The sequence below is a fragment of the Eriocheir sinensis genome, chromosome 35 (assembly GCF_024679095.1).
Source record: "Eriocheir sinensis breed Jianghai 21 chromosome 35, ASM2467909v1, whole genome shotgun sequence".
Taxonomy (NCBI): Eukaryota; Metazoa; Arthropoda; class Malacostraca; order Decapoda; family Varunidae; genus Eriocheir; species Eriocheir sinensis.
Window position 1 is genome coordinate 10,203,729 of NC_066543.1, and position 22,526 is coordinate 10,226,254.

At 43.8% G+C, this 22,526-nt stretch overlaps 1 protein-coding gene and 1 long non-coding RNA gene across 3 annotated transcripts in view; one reads left to right on the forward strand and one right to left on the reverse strand.

Moving 5' to 3' along the window:
- LOC127007369 (cyclic AMP response element-binding protein A-like) overlaps positions 1-22,526 on the reverse strand; it is a 109,080-nt gene that overhangs the window by 44,740 nt on the left and 41,814 nt on the right. The window lies entirely within an intron of this gene.
- Positions 1-22,526, forward strand: part of LOC127007370 (uncharacterized) — a 134,186-nt gene that overhangs the window by 39,566 nt on the left and 72,094 nt on the right. Inside the window, exon 2 of the long non-coding RNA XR_007760214.1 lies at positions 14,366-14,428. This is a non-coding gene — a long non-coding RNA (uncharacterized LOC127007370). The remainder of the gene's footprint in view (positions 1-14,365; positions 14,429-22,526) is intronic.

Consider the following 22,526-nt stretch of genomic DNA (forward strand, 5'->3'; position numbering starts at 1 on the left):
CAACGGAGTCTTCTTTTTTTCCTTCTTCTCTGTGGCTTCTTTATAAGTTGTGATGGTTTGTAGTATAGACGCGTGAATCCTTTGTCCACTTATTCATTATTATTTGTGTACCTCTTTCACTTATTTGCTGCTTCCTTTTTACTTTTTTTATTATTTATTCCTTTACCTCCCCCGTGTTTGCTGTCGTTGAGATCATTTATGCGTGGTTGACTGTTCCTTTTCTTGTCTTTCTTTTCTTCTTTTTTTTTTTTTTGGGGGGGGGGTGGATATTGCTTTCAGTATGGCGTCAGATCTTTAAATTGTTGTTCCTGTTGTTGATTTATGGTTTGGCGGTTGGTTAATTTACTGCTTGGATGCTTTGTTTCATCTTTCCCTTTCTCTTCTCTTTCCTTTCCTTCGTTTTTTTTATTTTTATATGGTTGGTGTTTTTTTTCCTTCCTCCATCCATCCCACCGCCTCTACTTTCCTCTTACTCTCTTCTCTCTCCATCTCATTCTTTAAGTTACCCTGCTCCCCCTCCCTCATCCCCTCTTTCTTCCTTTTTACTCTCTTTATCACTTAGCATATTTCTTTTTTTTACGTTAATTTACTGGTTGGATGGTTTGTTTCACCTTTCCCTTTCTCTCCTCTTTCCTTCATTCTTTTTTTTATTTATTTCTCCCTTTTTTCTTTCATTATTATTGGTATGGTTGATGTCCTCCTTCCTTCCTTCCTTCATCCATTTCACTATCTCTCCTTTCCTCTCACTTTCTCTCTCCTCTCTTCCTTCCTTCCTTCATCCATTTCACCATCTCTCCTTTCCTCTAACTTTCTCTCTCCTCTCTTCCTTCCTTCCTTCATCCATTTCACCATCTCTCCTTTCCTCTAACTTTCTCTCTCCTCTCTTCCTTCCTTCCTTCATCCATTTCACCATCTCTCCTCTCCTCTAACTTTCTCTCTCCTCTCTTCTTTCTTTCCTTCATCCATTTCACTATCTCTACTTTCCTCTAACTTTCTCTCTCCTCTCTTCTTTCCTTCCTTCATCCATTTCACCATCTCTCCTTTCCTCTAACTTTCTCTCTCCTTTCTTCATCCCCCTCTTCGTGTCACCCTCCCTCGTCCCCACCCCCTCTCTTCCCTATTTTCTTTCCTCCTCCAGTCATCACGCCATGTCTACTTTCCTCTCACTTTCTCTCTCCTCTCTACATCCCCCTCTTCGTGTCACCCTCCCTCCCCCTCTCCTTCCCTCCCCACCAAGTCCTCGTCAGCCCTGTATGATTTTTCGTGTAAATAAGGAACATAATTGGCTTTGACCCCCAAGGTTCTCCTCGCCCCCGGCCTCCTCTTCTTCCTCGTCCTCCTCCTCCCTTTCCCAACTCCCCCTCCTCCTCCTTCGTCCTTCATTTCGTCTCCAACAGGACCCTTATGTAGCTATATATGGTTAGGAGGAGGAGGAGGAGGAGGAGGAGGAGGAAGATGAGGAGGAGGAAGCCACTAATCCATCCACGTAAGTATGTTTGAAAATATTTACACACACACACACACACACACACACACACACACACACACACACACACATACACACACGTACAGGAGTCAGTCAAGCCAGCATTTTCTTTTCTTTGTCTTCAAACATTTTTATTTTTATTTACTTTTTGTCTCTGTGAGTGGCAGAACGCTTATGTAATTAACTTTATGCATAATAGAAGAGAAAGAGGGAGAGGGAAAAAATGAATGTGTGAGTGTGTGTGTGTGTTAGTGACATGATGAAACACACACACACACACACACACACACACACACACACACACACACACACACACACACTTTCACTTTAGTCTAACAACGCATCTTCATTCCCATTTTCTAGCAACGGCAACAGAGAGGGATAACTCACGTAGTCTGGTGGTGGCGGTCTTACTCAAGAGTGGAAGGTGATGAATAGTGACGCTGGTGACGAATGATGGTGGACTGGTGGTGGAGCATGGTGGAGGAGGTATTCGTCTTGGTTGGAATGTGTGGTGGAGTTATTACTGATGGGGGGGGGGATGGAGGTAGGATAATAGAGGTGGTAGTGGTGGTGATGGTGATGGGGTAGATGGGGACGAAGAGCTGTAACTTGTGAATGGTCTAGACTCCTGTGGTTGGGTGAGAAGAGGGGTGAGGGAGGTTAGGGACGGGGTGGTGGGGAAGGGAGGAGGAAAAGGGCTAGGGGGGGTAGGAGAGGGGGGTAAGGAGGGGGAGGGGTGGGGAACTTTCTTGGGCCTTCATTCACTGGACGGAAACATTAATTCTATTTGCGGTGCCCTCGAGGGGAAGACGAGGAGGAAAAAGAGGAGGAGGAGGAGGGGGAGGAGGAGGAGGAGGAGGAAATGGAGAAGGGGAGGATAATCTCAGCAGAGGAGGAGAAAAAAAGAACACAAACACGGGAGAGGAGAATTATGATGATGATGGGGAGGAAGGGAAGGATGAGATAAAGGGGATGATGGAGGAAGAGGAGGAGGAGGAGGAGGTGGAGGAGGAAAGATGAGGTACACGCGATGCTCACTCTCAGCAGCAACAACGAAAACAAACAAAAAAATAAGAACTAAATAAAAACTAATAGAAAAACAAGAATAAAAGTTAAATTAAAGAAATCCAAAGTCTGGCTGTTTCGTGCGGTTTTGTATCAGAAAAAGAGCTTGAGAGAGAGAGAGAGAGAGAGAGAGAGAGAGAGAGAGAGAGAGAGAGAGAGAGAGAGAGATGTAGTCGCCTCCCTAATTTTCTACTTTGCCTTCCCTCCCTTCACTCCTCTTCCTCTAAATATTTATCTTTTTAATAGGCCACGACCCCTGTCTGGACCATCAGGCCACCTCCTAAAAAGTCAAGAGAAGGAGGAGGAGGAGGAGAAGGAGAGAATATTGATGCATGTACAGAGTTAGTAGTAGTAGTAGTAGTAGTAGTAGTAACAGTAGAAGTTGCAATAATAAATAGTTGTTGTTGATTTTCTTGGTTTTGTTGCTGTTGTCGTTGTTGTTGTTGTGGTGGTGGTGGTGATGAGGTGGTGATGGCGGATGAACAGAGCCCCACGTTATTAATATTTTTTCCTTCCTTTTTTGTGGTATTATGGTGCTGGATTTGTTTATGGAGATGCCCTGTGGCGAGGCTTCTGGCAGTGGTGGTGGTGGTGGTGGTGGTAGTGATGGTAGTGGTAGTGGTAATGGTGATGGTGGTGGTGATGGTTGTGGTGGGGATGATGGTGGTGGTGGTAGTGGTGGTAGTGGTAATGGTGATGGTGGTGGTGATGGTTGTGGTGGGGATGATGGTGGTGCTGGTAGTAGTGATGATGGTGGTAGTAGTGGTGGTAGTGATGGTGGTAGTAGTGGTGGTGGTGGTAGTGGTAGTGGCGGTGGTGGTGGTGACTTCCGCCCCATCAGTGCATTGTCCCGGGCACGTTCAACCGAGGAGGAATTCACCTGCCCACACCTTGCACCTTAATGAGCCCCGAACACCTCGACTCCGCTGGATTCACCTGAATGTGTGTGTGTGTGTGTGTGTGTGTGTGTGTGTGTGTGTGTGTGTGTGTGTGTGTGTGTGTGTGTGTGTGTGTGTGTGTGTGAGAGAGAGAGAGAGAGAGAGAGAGAGAGAGAGAGAGAGAGAGAGAGAGAGAGAGAGAGAGAGAGAGAGAGAGAGAGAGAGAGAGAGAGAGAGAGAGAGAGAGAGAGAGAGAGAGAGAGAGAGAGAGAGAGAGAGAGAGAGAGAGACTCGTTGAAGGCCACCGAAAAAAGAGAAAATGTATGAAAAGGAAAAAAAGAAAAACAAAAGAGATATAGCGAGAAAAAATCAAGATAAATTTTGATCATGATTTAAAACGTCCTTGTCCTCCAATTACTCTCTCTCTCTCTCTCTCTCTCTCTCTCTCATTATCAACCACCACCACCACCACCACCAACAACAACAACAACAACAACAACAACAGCAACAACAACAGCAACAACAACAGCAACACCAACACCACCACCACCACCACCAACAACAACAACAACAACCAGGGAAGTCAGAGGAAGGAAGGAAGAAAGGAAGGCGTGGAAGTGAAATTTCTGACTTGCACGTTTTATTTCAAGTCTCTTTCCTCTTATATTTTTTTTTTAACTCACTTTCTCTCTTTTTGTTTGTTTGCTTGTTTCCGGCGAGATGTGGTGATGGTGGGGACGGGGGGAGGGGGGGGAGGATGGAGGGGAGGACTGAGGGGGATGTGGTGAACCTGGTGTTGGTGTGTCAGGGATGTGATGTTGGAGTGGTGGTGAGGTGGAGGTGTTGATTGTGGGAGTGGGGAAAGGTTGGCAGTGTGCGTGGTGGGAGGTGTTGGGCGTGGCTGGGTCAAATGTCGTGTGGGGGGGGGGGGGGGGCGGGTGTAGGTGTGTTGGTGGGGGGGGGGGGGGGCGTTTATCTGTGCCTGGGTGTGGTGGTGGTGGTGGTGGTGAAGGCTGTGGTATAATGTGGGATGTGGTAATGAGGTGGCTGTGAATAGGGATGTAGAAGGATGTGTTGCAATGAGGTATGTCTGTGTGGTTTGATGTAGAAAATAGTAGAACCTGAAAATTGAATGTAACTACTACTACTACTACTACTACTACTACTACTACTACTACTACTACTACTACTACTATTGCATCTACTACTGCTATTGCTACTACAGTTTTTGGCAATATCGAGGCACGCGTCCAATTATTTCCTTCCGTTACTTCATTCATCTCTTTCTCACGTTTTTTCATGCCTTCCAGCTCCTCCTCTTCTTCTTCCTCCTCCTCCTCCTCCTCCTCCTCCTCCTCCTCCTCTTCTTGTATTTTTTTTCTTTTTTTTAGTACAAACGGAACAATATCACTCGAATATAACAAAAAAAAAAAACAAGAAAAATGTGACATATTTATCTGCGTGATGGAACGTCATGACTTTGGTGGCGGTGGTGGTTTTGGCGGTGGGTGGTGGAGGTGGTGGTGGTGGTGGTGGTTGTAGTGTTGATTTCGCCCTCCTACACACACACACACACACACACACACACACACACACACACACACACACACACACACACACACACACACACACACACACACCTTCCCTAGAGACACACACAAACAAACACCAAAACAAACACACACGCAGACAGACTGATACACAAACATCAATAAAAAACAAATTAAATAAACAGAAAGATGAAAAATAAAAGATTAAAAAAGAAAGAAAAAACAAACAAACGAACTCCGCGCTCTCTTCCTCGCCCCGTTTTCTATTGAAGGCTTTGGTATCTCGGTCTTAATTAAAGTTTATAAAGGTTACGAGGAGAGTCACCTGTGCTTACCCGCTCACCAGTCTTGCGCAAAGGCTTCCGAGTGTGTGGGTGGGTGTGCGTGTTGGGGTGGGCATGGGTGGGTATGTGGGTATGGGTGGGTGTAAGACAGTGGGTCGGTGGGTGGGTCTTGGAAGGTGTGGGTGAGTGACCGAGCTACAGGTATGAATGCCAAAAGAGTTTTCCATTATGTATACAGGCACCTTTTTTTTTTTAGTGTCATTATTTATGGTTCCTAGAGAGCGTGCGTTCCTTGGTCCTGAATCTCAATTAGTAGAGGTGTTGTGAAATAGGTACAGTAGGAAATGAAAGGAAGGAGAGATTGAGAAAGGAGTAGGAAAAGAAAGAGAGAAAGATTGGATTCCAGGATTTGTTTAAGGAAGTTGGGCAATGAAGCAAAATTAACGTGTGCATGTGTTAAAAGAAAGTGGCGGTAAGGAGTGAAAGAAAGGAGAGATTGAGAAATGGGTAGGAAAAGAAAGAGAGAAAGATTGGATTCCAGGATTTGTTTAAGGAAGTTGGGCAATTAAGCAAAATTAACGTGTGCATGTGTTAAAAGAAAGTGGCGGTAAGGAATGAAAGAAAGGAGAGATTGAGAAATGGGTAGGAAGCGAAAGAAAAAGAGAAATATTGAACGGCTTAAGATATTTAGGTAATGTAGCAAAATGTATGTGTGTGGTAACAGAAAGTAGTGAGCAGAAATAGCAAGAAGTTAAATAGAAGAAAATAACGAATAATAGGAAGCATGAACTGATCGAAACATTTGTAGAAAGGAAAAAAAAATAAAGGAAAAAATAAAAATGTACGAAAAAGTTAGTTAAGAAGTAAAACAAAAGTGTGTGGATAGAAAGTAGCGAGCAAGAAAGGGTAAATAAAATACAAAATAAGACACTGAGAATAAGCATGAATAAAAAAATAAAAAATCTACACATCTGAAAGGAGAGAAGAAGAAAGACATCGAATTCTAGGAAAATTTGTAGCGAGGCGAGAGAAGTAGGAGATAAATGCGTCTTGTTTGAGTGAAGGGAGAAAAAAAAAGTAGCTGGCCGGAGCAACGTTGCCAGATTGTCGTACTCAGCCTTTTAACTTCTTAACTCTCTTAACTTAACTCTTAACTCCAACTTCCGACCCAACAACCGTCTCCTGGGCCCCAATAACTAGATTCATTTATATTTATCGTTAAAATAGTTAATTCCTGATGTTTCTTGGCAATAGTTAGGCGTCAGAAACCGGTAACTAATATGCTCTGAGTACGATAATCTGGCAACGGTGGTCAGGAGTTGTTCACAAAAAAAAAAAAGTTGGTGTTGGGGAAGAGCAAGTAGGAAACATTACTGTGTGAGAAAAAAAAATATGTTGAAGAATAGTAAAAAATAAATAAGTGTTTGGAGGGGAAAGTAATAAGCAAGTGTTGTTGGTGTAAAAAGAATAAAACAAAGAGATTAAAACTTGAACTGACCCAGAAAAGAGACGTTAAAATGAGGAAATACTGCAACAGAATATCGAGGGTAGGAGAGAATTCATATTAGAAAAGATAAAGTCACGAACAGAAATATTTTGAAGAGTACGAGGCAAACAATTTTAAGAGGTAAGTAGACTAACGAGAAAAACGAAAAGAAATATATATCCATTAGCAAAGAAAGGAAATAAGAGAAAGAAAAAACGATGTGAAGTAAAAGAAAAGTAAAAAGAAGAAAAAAAAACAGAAGTAAAGAGAAACACGAGATATAAGCAAAAGAAAGGAATGTCGCGTGTCGTGCCGGAAAAATGCAGCAACAGCGAAACAAACATAAAACACAAGCCGCTACGTTTAGAAAAGAAAAGAAAAAGAAGAATCAATGAAAACGCTGTAACGGAAAGTGAGAAGGGAGGAGGAAAAAAAAAGAGAGGGGAGGAAACATGGAAACATTGAAAGACAGGCAACAGAAAACCTATTGGCTCATTACGAGGTTGCCTGCTGCAGTCACTCGGTGCCTGCAGAGGAATTCAAGGCCGTTCGGTGCGTGTATTCAGTTTACTCCTGTCACCACGAAGTATCGGTCGATGCGATTTTTTAAGGAAATGATGGTTTCTGCACTTGTTACTTCAGCAGGGAGGTTGTTCCAATGGCGAATGACTCGGCTGGAGAAAAAACTCCTGTCAGTGTCTGTATTGCATCGCTTAGGTTGAATGGGTAGACCGTTGTTTTGGTTCTCGAGTTGGTCTGTAGTTCAAAGGAGGGAAGGAGGAGGAGGAGGAGGAGGGGTTATAGTCCAGTCCAGATGTTGTTGTTGCTGATATTGTGAATATAAGTGTGTGTGTGTGTGTGTGTGTGTGTGTTTACAATCGGACAGCTATAATTCTCACCAGTATTGCGTATCGGGTTCTCTCCATCCCTACATTTCTTTCCTCCCTCTGTCTTACCCTCTCCTATCTTCACCTACTTCTTTCTCCCTCTCCTCTTCCTTCATACGATGATCGTACCATCCTTACTTCCCCTGTCAAGCTTTCCTCCGCTCCTTCCTTTCTCTCCATTTTATATATATTCCCATTATTTTCCTTCTTCTCTCCTCCTCCTTCTTCTTCTCTCCCATTCTCTCCTCCTTCTCTCTTATTCTTTCCTTCTCTTCTCTTCTTTCACCCAAACACAGACTCACAATCCATATACATTTTCTTGCCATTATGATCATACTTGCTCACGAACCCTTGAGAGAGAGAGAGAGAGAGAGAGAGAGAGAGAGAGAGAGAGAGAGAGAAGAGAGAAGAGAGAGAAGAGAGAGAGAGAGAGAGAGAGAGAGAGAGAGAGAGAGAGAGAGAGAGAGAGAGAGAGAGAGAGAGAGAGAGAGAGAGAGAGAGAGAGAGAGAGAGAGAGAGAGAGAGAGAGAGAATGTAGAATATGATGAAAGACGTTGAAGGATTTTGTTAGCAGGGCAGGCAGGGGGGAGGGGGAGAACGAGGTGCAGAAGGAGGAGGAGGAGGAGGAGGAGGAGGAGGAGGAGGAAAAGGAAACATGGAAATGCAGGCAATAGAAAGACTATTGGCTCATTACGAGGTTGCCCGCTTTGGTGATTTAATCTGCTCGACAGCCACTTGGGGCCTGGGGAGCAGATGAAAGCACCTCGGTGTTCAATTTACTCCTGACGCAACGAAATGACGGTCGATTCGATACACACACACACACACACACACACACACACACACACACACACACACACACACACACACATACACTCCATCCTTCACCCATTCATCCATTCATTCGCATCCTTAAAAATTTTGGAATTCGCATTTACTACTTCTGAGGAAAGATTGTTCCAGTGGCGGATGACTCGGTTTGAAAAGAAACTCCTTCCAATGTCTGTGTTAGGGGGGAAGAGAGGGAAAAGACGAGAGTTAATTAAGACGAAATGAGAGGAGAGAAGAGGAAGGGAGAGGAGGGGAAGGGAGAGGAAGCGGTTAGATTAATAAAAGAAGGGATTTGTGAAGGGATGAAAAGAAACGAAGGAATAAAAGGGGTGAGGGAGGGAAAGAAACGAAGGAATAAAAGGGGTGAGGGAGGGAAAGAAACGAAGGAATAAAAGGGTAAGGGAGGGAAAGAAACGAAGGAATAAAAGGGTAAGGGAGGGAAAGAAACGAAGGAATAAAAGGGTAAGGGAGGGAAAGAAACGAAGGAATAAAAGGGTGAGGAGGGAAAGAAACGAAGGAATAAAAGGGTAAGGGAGGGAAAGAAACGAAGGAATAAAAGGGGTGAGGGAGGGAAAGAAACGAAGGAATAAAAGGGGTGAGGGAGGGAAAGAAACGAAGGAATAAAAGGGGTGAGGGAGGGAAAGAAACGAAGGAATAAAAGGGGTAAGGGAGGGAAAGAAACGAAGGAATAAATGGGGTAAGGGAGGGAATGAGACGAAGGAATAAATGGGTGAGGAGGAAAGAAACGAAGGAATAAAAGGGTTGAGGGATTGAAAGAAACGAAGGAATAAAAGGGGTGAGGGAGGGAAAGAAACGAAGGAATAAAAGGGGTGAGGGAGGGAAAGAAACGAAGGAATAAAAGGGGTGAGGGAGGGAAAGAAACGAAGGAATAAAAGGGATGAGGGATGAAAAGAAACGAAGGAATAAAAGGGTGAGGGAGGAAAGAAACGAAGGAATAAAAGGTAAGGAGGGAAAGAAACGAAGGAATAAAAGGGTAAGGGAGGAAAGAAACGAAGGAATAAAAGGGTGAGAGAGGAAAGAAACGAAGGAATAAAAGGTGAGGGAGGAAAGAAACGATGGAATAAAAGGGTGAGGAGGAAAGAAACGAAGGAATAAAAGGGGTAAGAGAGGGAAAGAAACGAAGGAATAAAAGGGGTAAGAGAGGGAAAGAAACGAAGGAATAAAAGGGGTGAGGGAGGGAAAGAAACGAAGGAATAAAAGGGGTAAGAGAGGGAAAGAAACGAAGGAATAAAAGGGTGAGGAGGAAAGAAACGAAGGAATAAAAGGGTGAGGGAGGAAAGAAACGAAGGAATAAAAGGGTAAGGAGGAAAGAAACGAAGGAATAAAAGGGTAAGGGAGGAAAGAAACGAAGGAATAAAAGGGTAAGAGAGGAAAGAAACGAAGGAATAAAAGGGGTGAGGGAGGGAAAGAAACGAAGGAATAAAAGGGGTGAGGGAGGGAAAGAAACGAAGGAATAAAAGGGTAAGGGAGGGAAAGAAACGAAGGAATAAAAGGGTAAGGGAAGGAAAGAAACGAAGGAATAAAAGGGGTAAGGGAGGGAAAGAAACGAAGGAATAAAAGGGGTGAGGGAGGGAAAGAAACGAAGGAATAAAAGGGGTAAGGGAGGGAAAGAAACGAAGGAATAAAAGGGGTGAGGGAGGGAAAGAAACGAAGGAATAAAAGGGTGAGGGAGGGAAAGAAACGAAGGAATAAAAGGGATGAGGGAGGGAAAGAAACGAAGGAATAAAGGGGTAAGGGAGGGAAAGAAACGAAGGAATAAAAGGGGTGAGGGAGGGAAAGAAACGAAGGAATAAAAGGGGTGAGGGAAGGAAAGAAACGAAGGAGTAAAAGGGGTGAGGGAGGAACTAAACGAAGGAATAAAGGGGTAAGGGAGGGAAAGAAACGAAGGAATAAAAGGGGTGAGGGAGGGAAAGAAACGAAGGAATAAAAGGGGTGAGGGAGGGAAAGAAAAACAGATGAGGAGAAAATAACACCACATAATAAAAGAGAATGGGAAATACGAAAACATAGAGGGAGAGGAGTAAAGAGTAGATGAGCAGAGCGGAAAGAAGAGGAGAGAAGCAACGTTGCCAGATTATCGTACTCACCACACTGTATTTATCATTTTTAAGCCTCAAACTCTCGAAACTACACAAATAATGAAAGAATATTAAAGTTAGCGTTAAAACTGTAATTTCTTGATGTTTGTTTGTTTGTTTTTTGCTATAGATATCAGGCAGAAAATACGGTGTGTACGATAATTTGACAGGGCTGGAGAGAAGATAGGGGACGAGAAGATAGTCGAGGCAGTAGGAGGAGGGGGAGTGAGGGGGGGGGAGGGTGAAGGTGAGTGCGTAGTGGAGTAACATGGCAAAACTATTTAGCGTGTGAGCCGAGTAGCGCATCAGCTAACGGAGCCTTCAGACCCGTCCCGCGAAGGTCTTCAACCCGCAGGGGAGAGAGAGAGAGAGAGAGAGAGAGAGAGAGAGAGAGAGAGAGAGAGAGAGAGAGAGAGAGAGAGAGAGTTGGGACTTAATAATACGCATGACGTTCACGCTCGCATATTATTTTCTCTCTACTCTGCCATTATTTCCCTTATGGAGAGAGAGAGAGAGAGAGAGAGAGAGAGAGAGAGAGAGAGAGAGAGAGAAAACCGGAAGTGACGTAAAGGAGGATGGTGACTGATGGTTGTGGTGTGTGTGTGACCGTGAAACACTGACGATGGTGACTCCGAGATAGTGAAAGTGAAGGTCAGTCCAATTAGTCTGTCAGTCAATTCAGTCAGTCAGTCAGTCAATTCAGTCAGTCAATTCAGCCAGTCAGTCACTCACTCGATTTAGTCAGTCAGTCATTTCAGCCACTTCAGTCATTCAGTCAGTTCAGTCAGTCGAAAAGTCAGTCAGTCTGCTATTGGTTAGGTTACGATGTTATCTGGGGGTAAGTTGTTTCAGTTCAGTTTCATTCCAGTCATTTCAGTCAGTCAGTCAGTTAATTAGTCAGTCATTGTTTGCTTTTGGTTTGGCGTCAGATCTTCATTTCAGTCAGTCAATCAGTCAGTCAGTCAGTCAGTTAGTCAGTTACATTAAGTCAGTTATGTATATTTATTGATCTGTTTACTTGTCTGAGTAATGCGTAGTAAGCACACACACACACACACACACACACACACACACACACACACACACACACACACACACACGCACACTCCATCCTTCACCCATTCATCCATTCATTCGCATCCTTAAAAAAATTCCCTTAAAGATAAAATGTTAAGAAAAATATATAAAACCGAAACGAATTGAAGAAAATTAAAAGAGAACGAGATTGGAGGAGTGGCAGAGATTTCGTAGAGATGGAAACGGCACGTATCTAGCATCCTCTCCTCCTCCTCCTCCTCCTCCTTTCATTCTCAGAGGCCAATCACCCTTCCAGTCTATATTTACCTTCGATCCTATCCTTCCCCGATCGCGTGTTTGACCCCTCCCACGCCCCCTGACCCCCGCCCCCCCACGCCAGGCAAAGGGGAAGCGTGAGTGGCAAGTGAAAGTGTCATGTTCGCGTGCGTGGGTGGGGCTGCGTGCACGTGTTCGCAGTAGCGGGGTTTGTAAACACGCGGTAGGCGGATCAGGTGGTAGCGGTACTCGGCGCGGGGAAGTTACGAAAAGACTGCATGTGGATCCTCTTTGTCTGATTGTTCTTCTTGTTCTTCTTTTCGTCCTCGTCCTCCTCCTCCTCCTCCTCCTCCTCGTCCTCCTCCTCCTCCTCCTAGTCGTCCTATTTCTCTTCTTCCTACTTGTTTTTCTTCTCATATTATTCCTTTTCCTTCCTCTACTTCTTCTCTTTCTCCTCCTCCTCTTCATCTTCCTCTTCCTCCTCCTCCTCCTCCTAGTCGTCCTTTTTCTCTTCTTCCTACTTGTTTGTCTTCTCATATTATTCCTTGTACTTCTTCTTTTCGTCCTCGTCCTCCTCCTCCTCCTCCTCCTCCTCCTCCTCCTAGTCGTCCTATTTCTCTTCTTCCGACTTGTTTTTCTTCTTATATTATTCCTTTTCCTTCTTTTACTCCTGCTCTTTCTCCTCCTCCTCCTCCTCCTCCTCCTCCTCCTAGTCATCCTATTTATCTTCTTCTTACTTGCTTGTCTCCTCATATTATTTCTTGTCCTTCTTTTTCTCCTTCTCTTTCTCCTCCTCTTCCTTCTAGTCGTCCTTCTCATCTCCATCCACTTGTTACTCTTCTTCTTTTCCACCTTATCCTTCTTTCTTCCTCGTCCTCCTCCACTTCTTATGTCTTTTCTTATCTGTCGTACGTCTCCTCCTCATTCTCCTTTTTCTCCTCTTCCTCTTCCTCCTCATCATTATCATTATATTTTCCACTCTCCCTCCTCCTCCTCCTGTTTTTTTTTTCCTTTATATTTTTTTTTTCATCAATGTGTAAGAAGTCTCGACCTCTTCTATTCGTCCACTGCTTTGGTATTTTGTGTCTCCGTGTTTCTTCCTTCTCTCGCTGTTATTAATTTGTGTTCAGTATTGTCATAGTGCTGTTTTAATTCTTTCTCTCTCGTTTTCCTCGTTCGTGTCCTTGCCCATACGTTTATTTTCCTACTTCGCCTCTTCCTGCTTTTTCTCCTCCTCCTTCTCCTCCTCCTCCTCCCGAATTTCATCATCATTCTAAAATATACTTCTTACATCACTTCTGCAAAGCTTTTTTTAATTTTTTTATTAATATCTTCTTCTTGTTTGCGTAAAAGGTGACGATAGAAAGTTAATTTAGCCAAAGTTATGTTAGAGAGATAGAGAGAGAGAGAGAGAGAGAGAGAGAGAGAGAGAGAGAGAGAGAGAGAGAGAGAGAGACCAAAACATGAACTCAACTCATCAATAGTCTGTTCACGAATGTTACAGCAACTGATCAAGACGGGGGACACACACACACACACACACACACACACACACACACACACACACACACACACACCTCCCCTCCCCTCCCCTCGCAGTTTGGCAAGTGTTCGTGATATGCATTCAAAACCGATCTGGGAATTTTTCATCTCTTTTTTTTTTTTTTTTTACCTTTACGATCGTTCTTGCTTTGTACATCCTATCCACTCACCCACATGCACTAACCTCCCCCCCCCCCAACACCTCACCTACACGCACACTCATACCCCCACTCACCCCCTTCATAACCCCCTTTTCCACCCACCCACACCCTCACTTCCACTTTGTATTCCTTGTTAATAGCATCTTTTCTCTTTCTCCTCTTCCTCCTTCTAGTCGTCCTTATCATCTCTATCCACTGGGCTGTGTTTTGTAAGCATTGTTATTAATCTATCTGGTTTGCTTCGGTTCGTCTTCAGTAGCTTAGCAAATGAAGGTCGCCCGGTCTGGTTCTTTGCCGGATATTAGTCACAGGTATACTTTTTCCTCCTCTCGTTACCTGTAAGACGTAATCCTTGGAAATACACCCAATGAGGAGTTTTTTTTTTATTTCACCTCCTCTTCCTCTCCTCTCCTCTTCTTCCCCCTACTCTCTCTCTCTCTCTCTCTCTCTCTCTCTCTCTCTCTCTCTCTCTCCTGCTTTTCCTTCTCCTATTTTTTCCTCTCCTATTTCGTCACCTTCTCTCTATTGTCCCCACTCCCTCTTCTCCTATCCTCTCATCCCTCTACTCTCAACCAAAACTTTTTCCTTCTTTTTTTCTCTCCACTGGTGTTAATTTTCCCTCACCTTTTCTACCCTCCTCTTACTTTGACTTCTCTCTCTCCTGTTTCCTTTCCTTTCCACACCATTTTCCTCTTGCAGTCTCTTCCTATCAGTCGTTTTATCCTTTCTTCCCTCCTTCAGTCTCTCTCTTTCTTCCTCTCGTCTTCCCAATTCCTGATATCAGTTTTCTTTTTTTGCAGCACAGCGATGTCTGACGAGTGACCGATTATACGTCCGTGATAATATACCGACCGATTATACAGGTATGTCGTAAGGAGCCATTACCTGTGCTTATGTTCGATGCATCAATGGTAGAACATGAAGGAACCTGCTCATGTCAGGTCGGGATGCGGGTTGGGTTAGATCACGTTAGGTTGGGTTGGGATAGGTTCGATAGGTCTGGTTGGAGGAGGTTTCTTGTAGCAGTAATAGGTATAGGGTTGAGTTAGGTTAGGTTTGGGTTGGGATAGGTTTGTTTTAGCTCTGATAGGTTAGGTTATAGGTCTGGTCGAGTTGCATCATGTTTGTGAGCAGAATGAGTTATGGGTGGAGTGATCTTCGAGAACTGTATCGATTTGAGATATATTGCCTGTCTGCCTCTCTGTGTGTCTTGTTTGTCTTGTGTACCTGTCTATCTGCTTGTAAATCAGTCTGCGTGTCATTGAACTTGATCTCTGCGTCTATAAAATTAAAGGAGTGGTGAGTGAGGTAGTCAGTCAGTCAATCAGTCAGTCAGTCAATCAGTCAGTCAGTTTGTCGGTCAGTTAAGTTGGTCAGTTAGTCAAGCATTCTCTCTTTATGTCTCTATCTATCTAATAATCTATGTATTACTATCTATCTCACTTTGTATGTATGTATATATATGTATGTATGTATGTATGTATGTATTGTATATGAATGTATGAATGAATAAACGAATATCAGCTTATATCTCATCCACCAGCTGCTTGTTTTTTCCTGTACTTATTCCGTTATTATTTGCGTAAACACTGTATTGAACATGACGAGCGGACGGCGAGACGCTGTGATGATGAAATTTGAGGAAAAAAGATAAGAACGGAAGGAAAAAGATACATGGATGATAAGCAAGGCAGAAGCGGCAAGATATACATACGAAATACTGATAAACAAAGATCAAAAAGAGGTGACAGATTTAGATAGCAAGGTTGAGGAAGAAATATAAAAAGGTTAAAGACATAAATACAAGACAGACGGACACACAGACACACGATGACTTACAGGAAAACGAAATATAGACGAACAAAGATCAAAAAGAGGTGACAGATTTGATAGCAAGGTAGCGAAGGAAATTGAAAATGAAGGTAAAAAACAGAAATACAGGACAGACGGACAGACAGAGAGACAGACAGACAGACGATGACTATACAAGCACCATAAGTTACAGGAAAACGAAATACTGATAAACGAAGATAAAAAGATTTGATAGAAGGTAGGGGAAGAAATAGAAAAAAAGATAAAAGACAGGAATACAAGACAAACACAGAGACTGACAGACAGACAGACGTTAACGATGAGCTACATAAGATTACTGATAGGAAGCAAAATTATCATGTGACTTAAATATTAATGAAGTGCATTATGAAGCCTTAGGAACCGGTTTAAGATATTGCTAAAAGGATGCAAGCTCGGCCAGTACATTTTTTTTAGGCCTAATGTTTACCTGTGGGTTTGTGATGCTGGAATATTTTTTGGCGTTTATGTGTGTTCTTGTGTTTCTTTTGTGTTTGTTTGTTTGGTCTTGAGGGGAGAGGGTCTTGTGGTAGTAGTGGTAGTATTTTTTTATTATTGTTTCCTTTTGTTGTGCCCTTGAGCTGTCTCCTTTGTTGTAAAAAAAAAAAATAGTAGTAGTAGTAGCAGTAGTAGAAGTGGCAGTAGTAGTAGTAGTAGTAGTAGTAGTAGTAAGACGACACCATAATCATTACCATTCAACACTATCAACCTAACCACCACTACCACCATCACTCCTCATCACCACCATTGCCATCACCATCTCCACCACCAACACCACTTCTTTCGCCATCACCGAATCTTTCACCACCAACACCATCACCGCCAACACCTTTACCGCCACCTCCTCTTATACGGCAGCCAGCCATTGTTATCTCTATGTATCATTTATTTTTCGGTTTGTGTAGCGGCGAGTGAAAGCTTTGTAAAGGAAGGGAAGGAAAAGTACACGGGAAAAATAATAGAGGAATAGAAAGGGACACACACACACACACACACACACACACACACACACACACACACACACAAACACACACACGGTTTTTCGTCACCTCAGTAGCCAATGTAGTGTGTGTGTGTGTGTGTGTGTGTGTTGAGAGAGAGAGAGAGAGAGAGAGAGAGAGAGAGAGAGAGAGAGAGAGAGAGAGAGAGAGAGAGAGAGAGAGAGAGAGATGAATGAATGAAAAATGGACAGAATAAATAAAGGAAAAAAGAAAAATTAAATACAAAAGTAGAAAATAAAAAAAGTGACGTACAGGAAAGCAATAAAGGAAAAACAAAAATTGAAAGATAAAGTAAGAAAGAAAGAAAGAAAGTAAGAAACAATAAGAAAACGAGAGAAGGGAAAAGAAAGAAAACAACTAAACTTAAGCCACTTCAGTAACCATAAGAAAAGCAAACAGAAACGTGACAACAGAAAAGAGGAGGAAAAAGAAAAAAAAAAAAGAAACGAAGATGAATGAAAGGGAAGGCGAGATAAAGAGAGGAGGAGGAAGGAGTGGAATGCAGTTAACGGTAATGGAGGAGGAGGAGGAGCAGAGGGAGGAGGAGGAAGAGGAGGAGGAGGAGGTATCTATGGAACAATGAAGGAAGAGAAACAGTTACAAGTCAATCTTTCAAAGGGAAGAGAGAAGGGAGGGGAGGGGGAAGGGAAGGTAGGAGGAGAAGGAATAGGAGGAGAGAGAAGGATGGAAGAAGGGAAAGAAGAGATAACGATGCACAGAACAGATTGAAAGGGATGAAGAGAAAAGGAGAGAGGAGAAAAGGGAAAGATAGCAAAAGATGGAGAATGATAAGGAATGGAGAGGAAAATAAAAGAGAGAAAGGGTAGAATTAAATATGCGAAGGAGGAGAAAGTGAAGGGAAGGATGAGTAGAAAACAGGAGGAGAGGAAAGGGTTGAAGAAGAGAGAGGAATAAAGGATATAGCAATGCACCAGGGAAGAGGAAGAGGAAGGAAGAGGGGAAGAGGAGGAAGGTCAAAGGAGGTAGGAGAAGAGGAAAGGGGGGAGAGAGGGAAAAGGAAGAAGAGAAAGGAATGAATGGGAATGAGAATGACAGTGAACAGAAGGGAAGGGAAGGGAAGGGAACGGTAGGGAAGGGGAGGGAAAGGGAAAGAGGGAAGATAAGAGAAAAGGGAAGAAGTAAGAAAATGGAATGAATGGGATGGCAGAGTAGAAGGGAAGGAAAGGGAAGGGTAGGGAAGGGAAGGGATGGGAAGGGAAGGGAAGAGAAGGGAAGGGGAGGAAAGGGAAGGGAAGGAAAGGGAAGGGAAGGGAAGGGAAGGGAAGGGAAGGGAAGGGAATAGAAGGAAAAGGAAAGGAAACGAAACGAAAGGAAAAGGAAGGGAAGGGTATTAAAGGGAAGGGAAGGGAAGGGAAGGGAAGGGAATCGCATTAAAGGGTCTTAAAGCTTTTGAAAAACTAATTTGATGGTAATCGATGCAGATCTGAGACTGAAGGAGGAGGAGGAGGAGGAGGAGGAGGAGGAGGAGGAGGAGAAGCTAATTGAGGGTCGCTGACGATTAAATGGAGGAAAAAAGAGAGGAAGAAATATCAAGGGAAATGATTTTATGATGCAAGAAGGATGTCAGAAAAGGATGAAAAGATAGCGAAGGAAAAACAAAAGGAAAGGGAAAAATTGATGGGAAGAAAAAAATGGTGGCGATAGAGGAGGAGGAAGAAGAGGAGGAGGAGGAAGAAGAGGAGGAAACATGGACTAGCAGGCAGCAGAAAGCCTGTTGGCTCATTACTAGGCTGCCTGCGTTCAGTGATTTAATCAATCCGTTTGCCACAGGAGTGGCTTGCAGGGAAGGATTAAAGCACTTGTGTACCTACTCTTGGGAACGTTCAGTTCACTCCTGTTGCAGCAAAGTGGCGATCAATGCGTTTCTTGAAGGAGTTGATGGTCTCTACGCTAACCACTTCTGCAGGAAGGCTGTTCCAGTGGCGAACAACTCTATTCGAGAAGTAACTCCTGCCGATGTCGGTATTGCATCGCTTTGCTTGAATTGTTTTTCCGTTGTTTCTTGTTCTCAGGTTAGTTTGTAGCGTGAAGAGTTTGGAGTGATCAACGTTGCTGAGCTTGTTCAGGTACTTAAAGACTTGTATCATGTCTCCCCGCAGTCGTCTCTTTTCCAACGTGAAGAGGTTGAGTCGCTCGAGTCGTTCTTCATAGGGTTTCGTCCTCAGTGATGGTATCATCTTCGTGGCGCGGCGCTGTACTCTCTCAAGTAATTCAATGTCTTTCCTGTAATTAGGAGACCAGAATTGCACGGCGTATTCCAGGTGGGGCCTCACCAGCGAATTATACAAGGATAACATAACTCCCGGCGTCTTGTATTCGAAGTTCCTCGATATGAACCCAAGCATTGTATTGGCTTTCTTACAGGCGGACTTGCAGTGTTTTGTTTGTTTCAAGTCACTGCTGATGGTGACCCCGAGGTCTCTTTCCTCTTGCACAACATGTAGTGGTTCGCCACCCATGTGGTATATGTGGTTGCTGTTTCTGGAGGAGGAGGAGAAGGAGGAGGAGGAAAAAGAAAAGGAGGAGGAGGAGGAGGAAAACGAAGAGGAGGAGGAGGAGGAGGAGGAGGAGGAGGAGGAGAGGCATCATGATAGAATTAATTTTGAAGTATAACCACAAAAAAAATTATAAGAAAAAGAAAAAAATAAGAAAAAGGAGATAAAAGAGACACTGGAAGAGGAGAAGAGTGGTGAGAGGAGGAGGATGCAGAGGGAACGAAAGGAGAGAAGAGAGGAGAGACAAAGAGGGAGAGGGAGGGAGAAAGAGAGGGAAGGTGAGGAGGATAGAGAGAGAACGATCTTAGTCACGTAGACAAACCAACAGACCAGCAGACTTGCCTTACCGCAACACACAACCACAACACTCGGCGTAACACAACACATAGAACACTACTACTACTACTACAACTACTACTACTACTACTACTAATAATAATAATAATAATAATAATAATAATAATAATAATAATAATAATAATAATAATAATAATAATAATAATAATAATAATAATAATAATGCTACTACTACTACTACTACTACTACTGCTACTACTACTACTACTACTACTACTACTACTACTACTACTTCTACTTCTACTTCTACTACTACTACTACCACCAACAACACTTGACCTGACCTGACCTGACCTTCACCTGGCCTCATCGTTCCTTTTATCTTATTTACTTATTAACTTATTTATTTACTGATTTCCTTTATTATATTTTGTTTTTGTTTTTGTTCCAATTTATCATTTTTCTTGCTATTGTTTCGGTTATTATTCTATTTTTTTCTTCAGTTTTTAGCTTTTCTTGTTTTCTGTCCTAGGTTTTTTTTTTTTTGTTTGTTTCTAGTTTTTGTTTTTGTTTTTGTCTTCCGTTGTTTTTTTATTATTTTCTATTGTTTTCTTTTTTCCCGTTGTTGTTACTGCTTTTGTTTTTTTATCTATCGTCTCTTGATTTTCTTTCAGCCCAGTTTACCTTTTTTTCACACATTCACAATCATCTGTTTCATATTTCGAGGTATTCTCAAACCTTTTCTGCTTCCTTTTCCTTTTTTTCCCACTCCCTCCAGTCCCTCTCTATCGCTCTCCTCTCATACACACACAGTCTGCCTCTCCCCTTCTTATCTTTCCTATCTCTCCCTCCTTATCACCGTCTGTCAACTTTCTCTCTCTTCAAGCATTTTCTTCTTCCTTTCTTTATCGCACTCTCCTCCATTCTTTCTTGGGAGTGTTTTACTTCTTTCTGTACCTCGCGTCTTTTTTACCGACAAATAACTTCACCTTTTTTTATGTTTTTTATTCTTTAACCACTTCCTCCAACTTTCTCCCTTCCGTCTCCCTTTCCTTTCTCTTCGTTGTTTATTGTCCCATTCCATTCGCCTATCATTCGTTTATCCTTAATGACTATTTCTCCATTTTCCTTTCTTCCTTCATTCACTAATATATCGTTTATTCTTTATTCATTATCTCCCTCCTCATCTTCCTTCCCATCCTCTCCCCCACCTGCCCCTTGCACCTCTCTTCTTTCCTTTTTATCTTTGTTAGTTTCTTTCCTTCCCTTTCACCCCATCCCTCAATTTCCCTTCCTTTCTTCTCCCTTTTCGGTCTCCCTCCCTCCCTTCCTCCCCCCTCCTTCCCTTCCTTCCATCCCTTCCATCAGTTTCCCTTCCTTTCTTTTCCCCTTTCCTGTCCTCCTTCCCCCCTTCCATCCTCCCTTCCCTTCCTTCTCTTCAGTCTCCCTTTCTTCTCCTTTATCTCTCTTCCTCCCTCCTTCACTTCCTCTCCCCCATCCCATCCCTTCTCTCAGTTACCCTTCCTTTCTTTCTCCCTTTCATCTCTTCCTTCCTCCCTTCTCTCCCTCCCCTCCCCTCCCTTACATCAGATTCCCTTCTTTTCTCCCTCCCTTTCCTGTCTTCCATCCTTCCTTCCACCCTCCCTCTCCCCTTCCCCCTTCCTTCCCCTTCTCTCGGTTTCCATTCCTTTCTTGCTTTCTTTCCTCCCTCCCCCTTCCTTCCACCACCTCCCCCTCCCTCCCCCTTCCTTCCACCACCTCCCCCTCCCTCCCCCTTCCTTCCACCACCTCCCCCTCCCTTCCCCTTCACGGCCTTGACTAAGAGACGTAACAATCATGCTCAGACTCGAACACCAATCTTGAAGGTTTTGTGTTGCGACATTCAGCAACACAGCAACAATTTGTACATACAGACGCACGCACGTACATATTTATCTCGTCTCTCTCTCTCTCTTTTATAAGTTTTATATAATAATAGCTCATACATCTCACACACACACACACACACACACACACACACACACACACACACACTCACACGCACACACACACTTCACGCTCTACTGAAGTGTAAGATGAACGCTTCACATCACAACACCAGCAGCTTACAGTGATTTAGAGCCCCTCCCCCCCCTTCCCCGCTTCCCCTCATTGTCCCCTTCCTCCCCTTCCGGTCTTCCCCTCTTCTCCATCTTTCTTTTCCGTGTCCTAGTTTCCTCGCCCCGATCAAGAAGAAAATAATAAGTACAGATATATATTCTCTCTCTCTCTCTCTCTCTCTCTCTCTCTCTCTCTCTCTCTCTCTCTCTCTCTCTCTCTCTCTCTCTCTCTCACCATCTTCTTCACCACCTACACCACCACCACCACAACCACCACCACCTTCACCATCTTCACCACCACCACCACCATCTTCACCACCACCACCACCACCACCACCATCTTCACCATCTTCACCACCACCACCACCTTCACCATCTTCACCACCACCACGTGCACACCGTTCCTTGGTAACAACCAGTAACACATACACACACACACACACACACACACACACGAACAAACAAATATAGAATAGTACGTATATTTTTTTTTCGTTCGTTCCTTTGCGTGACGGGAACTGAATTGAGTATGCGAGAGAGAGAGAGAGAGAGAGAGAGAGAGAGAGAGAGAGAGAGAGAGAGAGAGAGAGAGAGAGAGAGAGAGAGAGAGAGAGATGAGGAAGAAGGTATGTGGAGACGGAGAGAGGGAGTGAGGCGAGATGGGGAGGTAACACGAGGGAGGGAGAAAAAGACGGAGATAAAAGGGTAATTAATTGGGGGAGTAGAGAAAGAAGGCAGATAAATGGGAACAAAAGGGAACATTATGGAAACAACAGACTGAGAAATGGAGAGTGGGAGAAGGGATGAGAGGGGTGAAGGAGGCAAGGGGAGGGAGGTGGAGGAATGGGAAGGGGAGAAGGGGGAGAGAAAAAACAAATGGATGGATATAGGACCAAAGACGGGAAGGGAAAGGGGGAGAAAATAGGAGGGGAAGGGGAAGGAGGAGGAGGGTGAGGGGAGAAGAGACATAAAGGATGGGATATAGTTACGAGATGGAACAGCGAGAAAATGGGAGAGGAAGGGGGAGAGGAGAAAGGGGGAAGGGGGCGTGACAACAGGTGGCTTTGTATAAATGGTGAGGGGCGGCAGGGGTCAGAAAGGTTAAAAAGAGAGGGGCAGAGGGGGTAGTGGGGGGCGAGAGGGGGTAAAGGGGGGGAGGGACAGAGAACGAGAGAACAGGTGTCAGCCGGCGAGCGT